This window comes from Ictidomys tridecemlineatus, chromosome 12 (genome assembly GCF_052094955.1).
Source record: "Ictidomys tridecemlineatus isolate mIctTri1 chromosome 12, mIctTri1.hap1, whole genome shotgun sequence".
Lineage (NCBI taxonomy): Eukaryota > Metazoa > Chordata > Mammalia > Rodentia > Sciuridae > Ictidomys > Ictidomys tridecemlineatus.
The window spans coordinates 11,692,972-11,700,709 of NC_135488.1; the positions used below are offsets into that span (position 1 = coordinate 11,692,972).

The 7,738-nt window shown below is 34.3% G+C and overlaps 1 long non-coding RNA gene across 1 annotated transcript; it reads right to left on the minus strand.

The window, feature by feature from the left end:
* Positions 1–3,962: 3,962 nt before the first annotated feature.
* On the minus strand, positions 3,963–6,351 carry LOC144369026 (uncharacterized). Its single transcript, XR_013428441.1, has 2 exons — positions 5,218–6,351; positions 3,963–4,383 (listed from the first exon to the last, which is right to left on the minus strand). It is a non-coding gene; the product is annotated as an uncharacterized LOC144369026 (long non-coding RNA).
* Between the last annotated feature and the right edge of the window lie 1,387 nt (positions 6,352–7,738).

Genomic DNA, 7,738 nt, shown 5'->3' on the forward strand with positions numbered 1-7,738 from the left:
TATGCAGAAAGAGAAACTCTTATTCAAACAGAAAACATCAAGAAGCTTTAAAAAGGGGATTGCTATAAGCAAGTGGAAAATTGGCCTGTAGCCCAGCAGAGAAAAGTAAGGAGAACCCAACACTGAGTTTACCACAGTCATTAAATATGAAAACTGACACAGGTATAAAGGACACTTAAGGAAATCCCATGTGTCATGGAGCACAAAAGATGTTTTTATAACTGCTAAGCATCTGTGATTCACTGACTAGAAAACAGAGAGGGAGCACATCAGAGCATCTTGGCTGTGCTGGCCTGGAAATATGAACTAATTCAGCAGGTTTTCTTTCCTTCTAAATGCACCTTACCAGCTTAAGATGCTAACAGCAAGAGCTACAAAAGCTATTCCCAGACTTGGCTTAAAGTCATATTTAGATCTGTATAACTTAAAATCAATTACAAGAAACAGCTCACTAAAGGCCATAAATAACTGCCTATGTCAGTGCTAAATCCATTACTTCAGGGACACAAGAGTGAATTACTGACTCCAAAAAGACCATGCTTAATACATTTGTATACAGGAAGATTAACTCAAAAGCCTATTTACCCTGAAAATCAATTCTTCCCTTCCTAATACCTGGTGCATGTGGAGACAGTGAAGTTTATAGCATTGCATGCTCAATAGCACCAAAGAAGGAGACTTTCATCTTAAGAACAGTCATTAAACTAGGGGTATGTTTCCAATCTAAATTGTGTACCAGCTACAGAAGGGTTATGTTCACCAAGATGAATATTTGTGAAGAGCCTGTCATTCAAAGATAAAAGTTTTGTTGGTCTAACACTTTCCCTCCAACACTCTCTGCCCTCCCATATCCACCCTTGGTTCTCTATGATTTCTAGCACATTCTCCAAATCTATAAAACATTAACAGATTTTCAGACTGGACTCTTGGAATTGTTTTTGATTTAAAATCTTTTTTTTTATGTTGCAATCTTAGATAAAGGAGCACAAGATCATGTTCATTTCCCTTTTTTTCTATGCTCTTGCATGCTCCATGTGTTGCTAACAGGAAGTTGAACTAAAGATTCAGAAAGAATCCACAGCAAAGCAGTGCTGTTTGGGAAAGATAGCTTAGGTGTCAGCCTGCAGCATTCAGCTGAGGGCCTGTCACATACTCAGAAAACTTCTATATTATGCCCTATTGCTTAGAAATAGAGACTAAGATTTGAGATCAAGTCCACTTTCTACTTCACTGTAATTTGATGACTTTGAACAGTTTAGACATGGTCTCTGGTCTTCAGGTTCCTTTACTATGTAAAAAGAACTATGTCAGGACTGTAGTGATATCTAAGTTACATAACAAGAATTATCTATCACAGCACTTAATATGTAATTAATGCTACTTGTTGAATGCTGTTTTTCTTTGACTTCCAGTGTTTAACCAGTATAATCTCCTATCTTTATATAATTATCTTATAAAACAGCCATATAAACTATATTGAACCCATTCTTGTGAATAAGAAATTGTAAAATTCATATATCATAGATTAAGTAGATAACATAGTTTATGGTAGGTATTTAAAAATCAGCATAAATTTTATTTTCCTGTTATGTCTACCACTTAATAGTATAAAATATTTTAAATTGATCAATTAAGAAAATAATCCAAAATAAATAAATTAAAACTATTAAAACAAAAATAATACATAAAAAGAATATTCATTACATCATATATTGGGGGAAATATAAAATTTTCTAAGTGTCCAGTGTATAATTAAGTAAGTGCTGGGCCACTTAAAGAGTTGAGTATAGCCATCAGAATGTCCTTTTATGAAGAAATTATTTTTAATATATTAATGTGAAACATGTTTACATAATAAAATAAAAAATGAAGATAAAACATGTTATATATATTATTAATCAATGAAGTAAAGTATATTTATATTGTAAGTAATATGTACTCAGTATTTGTATATGTATATGTCCATATATACAAACTATATATATGTGTATTATATATGCATACATGTAAAGTATGTTTACATAATTTTAAAAAGTATATACTTAACTACATATATTTATGGGTCTACAGAATTTATATTGGACATAGAATATTTATTGGCAAATTATTAAGTGCCAGATAGTAACCTAAATGCTTTGAAAGTATTATGTAACATTCTCATGTAATAATCATGAGTTAAGATTAGTTTACAAAAATCAAAGCCTTAGCAAGGCTTATCATCTCTGAAAACTATCAGTCCCACAGTTAAAGAATAAAGCCATGACAGGAACTTGAAATCCAATCAGCCTGATTCAATGTAAACATGTATTGCTCCTGTGCAAAATAGTTCAGTCCTGGATTCTATAGACATTCAATAAAATCAAATATGTCTCCTGCAAAATTAGGGGTTTGCTGGCATATTGTATCACTTGAGGTCATTAGTAAACTCTTGCATTCCCACATAATTCCTCAGAATTTGGGTTGTAAGTGATTATGATCCAGCACCTGTGTTTGAGCACTTCCTATGATATTGACTATGACCCCCTTTTAGTTACTGTCTTCTGTCTTCTGCACTGTCCTCAGAAGAATTAATTTCTACTTAAAATAGTCATCATTAGCTTGGGAGTGTAAAAAAGCAAAAAAACATAAGCTTTTTTTTTTTTTTTTTTTTTTTTTTTTTTTGCATTTTGTTGTACAGAAAAGTTGTTTTAGGGAACTCTAAATTACAATTCTAGCTCCATTATTTTCATTGTGAGTTTGGAACACTTAACTCAGTTTCTCTGTTTCCAAATCCATAATACCATCTGCCTCAAAGATGTTTTGTTAAGAGTAAATAAATAATAATGTATGATAAAATACCAAGAATAGTTTCTGGCAGATCATAAACATAGTATTTATCTTCTTTGACTGATTTACATTAAATTAATAAATACATAATATATATAAACACATATATATGTATGTATATAAAACATATAGATAGCACTTGGTTCATTATGCTGTTATTATAACTATTTCTTTCAACTTCCTGTATGAATGTCCTTCACATTACCTTTTCTCCCTTCAAATAGCCACATTATTTGGAATAATTTCAAACTACATGATTCCCCCAGTTAAATTTTTTAATTATTCTTTAAATGCATCTGACATCTCCTCCTTGCTAAATAGATCCAAACACTCCTCTGCTGGCCATGTCAGTTACCTGCTTGAAATCCATATCTACAGCCACACGGGAGAGGAAGTATGAATGGCCTCTCTGTTTACTAACCACAATTCTGCTGACATGAGAAGGTAATTTGAGAATAATGAACACTCCTTCAAGGTACACTCTGAATCTACTGTAAATTCTCCCCTGTAAGTTTACTCATCTATCAAATAGAACAGGAGGGCTTCACCTTATCTTCTGAAAATTGCTGCCAAGTGGATATATTGATTTAGCTAGCCATTTAATGGGGTAGGTGTCTATTATATTTTACCACATTGGTAAATGGGGTTTATTTAATCCCATTCTCAGTTTAAAAGGTTTCAGTATTGATAAAATCTGCAAAGACAGATGTGCAATAAATTGTGCTCTTTTAATGGAATTACAGAGAATGAAATGCCACAGAAAGATGCTCACCCCAAAGCGTAAATCACCTAAGGATTTCTCTATTTCAAATATATTTTGGAGGAAGAGTTTGTTGACAAGTTGAATTATTTAACCATTGTAAATATAGCTTCTATTCTAAACAATTATTTTCCTCATGTTAAAATAATTTGCTCACAAGTATAGAAAAGAGGAAGAATGGCAAACTAAACTCTCTGTTTGATTAATTCAGGAAATTGGCATAACACCAGGACAAATATTTTATTTTACTGCTTGCCTTTGGGGTGACAGCCAGCATATCATTGGGGGCTCTTCTTTCTGCCAAGGAGGGTGCAAGCCACCTGAAAAATTAAAGTCTAGAATAATTAGTGAAGAACAAAAGGCGAAGAGTCAGAAATATATTTTCAAAAGTGGAGCCCCTGATATTTAGTCCACCTGGGTGCTGGAACTAGACAAAAGAAGATGTCTCCAGTGGTTTATTAAAGGGGGTACATCAAAGACAGGGATAAGGTTTCAAGGACAGAGTCTTGCTTTATGATGTCTTGCATTCAGCAGGTTGATTGGCATCTTGGCAGGTCAGACCCATCTTAGGTGCTGTGCAGCTACAGCAGGTCACCCCATCTCTGGTGCTATGTGGGACTTTGGCAGAACAGAATAGGAATTCACAATGTGTCAGGGCAATCAACCATAGGAAATGTCCACTGGTCATTCCAAGATACCAGATGTTCCTATTCACTAGACTTTGATGTGCAATGGCCCACATGCAGTCCATGGATGGCTCAAGATACTTGCCTTCCGTCTGTAAGCAAGCTATGTACCTTAAGGTTAAAATATCACACTATTATGCTTAAACATTACACACAAATAAATTTTTTATATAAACACATATATATGTATGTATGTATATAAAATATATATGTGTATATATAAATATAGATATAGAAAACAAAACAGAATCCCCTTCACAAATAAAGATAACCAATGTGCTATATGTATTTCTGGAATACTAAATTGCTGTTTGGTATATAATTGGTTCATTTATGTATTCTTCACCATATCTGTTATCCTGTAAGCTTCTTAAGAAGGATTAAATTCTGTTCCACATTTGGACTTCACAGAGATTGCATCCAAAATTATAGTTACTAAAAATAGCTGAACAATATATCTTCAAAATTCTACTAATTCATCTTTATAATGATCTCAGAGAAAATACATAAGCATACAGAAAATTGAAATTGTAAATATATATATATATATAAATCAGTCAAAATTAGTTATTGTTTTCATATGGTAAAGTTTTCTATGAGATTGGACATTGGACACAATTTTATCTTTTGTTTTGATTCAGCATTATGTTATGAGCATTTCCCTCAAACATGAAGATTCTTTTATACATCATGTTTTGTAGTTACATAAATGAATGTTGAAAGACAAATCATGTATTGGATATCTGTTTTTATTTCTGAATTTCTGTTTTCATAAAAAAATAACACAAGATAACCTAAATCTGAGATTTCCCCTTTTTAAGCTCTAGATGTTGGCTATCCATTTCCAGAAGTAAAGCCCACCGAATCATATCTTGCATTCTAAAATCCAAATTACCCTGATATTAAAACAATTTTCGTAACTCACTGATGAGAAGCATGACTTACCTGAACTTATTGAGTGTCCTTTGACAGATGTGATGTGAGATGTCAATGTCTTCCAGCTATATCGGCTGAACATGCCCCCAGTAGAAAAAGTTGAGTTTACTTCTTCGTATGGCAAGGAAGTGCCCACACCAGGAGCAATTCAGGGGTACCTCAGTGAGATGGTATTAGAGAGAACCTACTATAATATTTTGTCTTTGCTTGAATTATTTGAAGAATGCCAAAAAAAACTGGGGTTAGCATTAGATTGGAAGGAAAGTTTCCAATTGGTTATCTCAATCAATTTTTAGAAAGGGCAGACTAGAGCGAGAATAAAACTTCTGGGTAAAGACCCAGCAGTTGCTCAGTTTAGGAAAGGGTGAATGTTCGGACTTGCTTTTGTTTGTGCGTAGGCAAAAATCCTCTGACCTTGTTTGGTGCTTGTGAAATTGTGCATGTTGATAACAGAAGAGCATGACTCAGCTGGAAGCACCAGAGCAGTTTCTGATTGGCGAGTAGTTGCTTTTCTTTTCCTTTATCAGAGGCTCATTATAAATTGTATTTGCTCTAGTTTTTTAAATACCCAGATATTTTGCTACAGAAATAATAAATTGAATAATGAAGTATCCCTAATATGGTGTTAACTCAGAGACCACTGGTAGATGTATAATGTCTTGACTTTCTAACACCTGAAAAAAGAATTGAGTTCCCATATGCATTTATCCCCAGGTTTTTAAGGTACAAGTGATGAACTTGTGCCATTTTATAATGGTATGTACAAGAGAATTGTAAAGGTCATTTTATTGTAGCATGCTTATCAGCACTGAGTATCCTCACTTGTAGAAAACTTACTTTACTGCCCAAGGAGATGGGTACACATACTGACACCCAGTATGTGAAGTTCTAATATTTGAATCAATATGATGAAAGTTATAGTCCATGGGCACTACTGCCCTCGATCTCCTCCATTCATAGGTTCTGTCTTTGGTCACTCTCTACGGTAGCCCGAACGTTACCCACAGACGTCTTATTCTGCTCCTCAATTCTGTCCTATATAGATATAGAAGAAGTATCAAGAGGCAAAAATGTGCTGACCAAGAGACAGGAATCTAGCTTCCTCTTCCCCAAGAGAGAGTCAAACTTTCTGTGTCCTCTTTGTTAAGAATTGTCCTGAAAGAAATTCAGGGGAGAGAGTGAGGAAGAGATGAAGTATCTTCTTGTTAAAGCCCCTGTCACCAAACTGACTTTATGTCAGAGGGTAATAACACTATGGAGAAGATTGAGTGTATTGCTGAAAATATTGAATAAGTGTCAAAACCTCTATTATTAAAAATATTGCATATAAATTGTTTAAGAGAACTCAAGAAACCATTTCATTTTGTGGACTGCATATCTACCAGTAGTCCATAAATTTTATACTGCACTGAAGTATCCTGGAGTGATTCTTCTCAGTATCACCCTGAGATTCAGATCTAGGAGACCTGTGGTGGAGCCTGAGAATTCACCATGTATAGTTTTGCTGTGCGAACACCCATTTTAGCTATACTCCCCTCTAAGCCTGAGAAGTTAATCAGTTATCAGGTTTTTTTCCCCTGCCATGTATAGCAAGCAGCAAATTTTTGATAAATAATGTGTGTTTGGGGAATCTTTGCTATTAAGAAATGCTTTGGAGCCATGCACGGTGGTGTACATCTGTAATCCCAGCTGCTCAGGAGGTTGAGGCAGGAGTATCAAAAGTCCAAAGTGAGCCTTAGCAAAAGTAAGGCACTAAGCAACTCAGTGAAATCTTGTTTCAAAATTTTTAAAAAAATACAAAATAAGACTGGGGATGTAACTCAGTGGTTTGAGTGCTGCTGAGTTCAATCCCTGGTACTCACCCCACTCTCACCCCCACAAAAAAGAAATGCTTTGAGTAGGTTACAACAATGACAATGCTTTGGATATGTGGTTCTAATGTTAACATTTGGACATGGAATGTAGAATTATTTTTTTTATTCTTGATCTTAAAAATATGGTCATCTGTGGAAAGCCTTCAGAAAGAGCATTTCTATTAAGGTGGATTTTCTAAATGCATCTTCAGAACAAGTAATATTTAGATATCTAAAGTTGCTGAAATGACACTTTATTTCAACCCTCCCCTCAGACAGTTTGAACAATAATCTGAATTAAGAAAAGAGTTTAAGGGCTGGGGATGTGGCTCAAGTAGTAGCACACTCGCCTGGCATGTGCAAGGCACTGGGTTCAATCCCCAACACCACATAAAGATAAAATAAAGACATTGTGTCCACCTAAAATTAAAAATAAATATTTAAAAAAAGAAAGGAGTTTAAAACTACAATATCTTGTGTCTGACTCCTCCAAATAGAATACTAATGACCTATTTTAATTCTATGCAGAGAGGATAACATATAGAACTACTTTTGGTGTTTGTTAATTGGAAAAACAGAAAGAATCAGTGGAAATGTGGGAAGAGAAAAGAAAAAGGGGAAGAGATGATTCAACATGATTGTACTAGCATATGAAGCAGAGGAAGAGCATAAGCAAA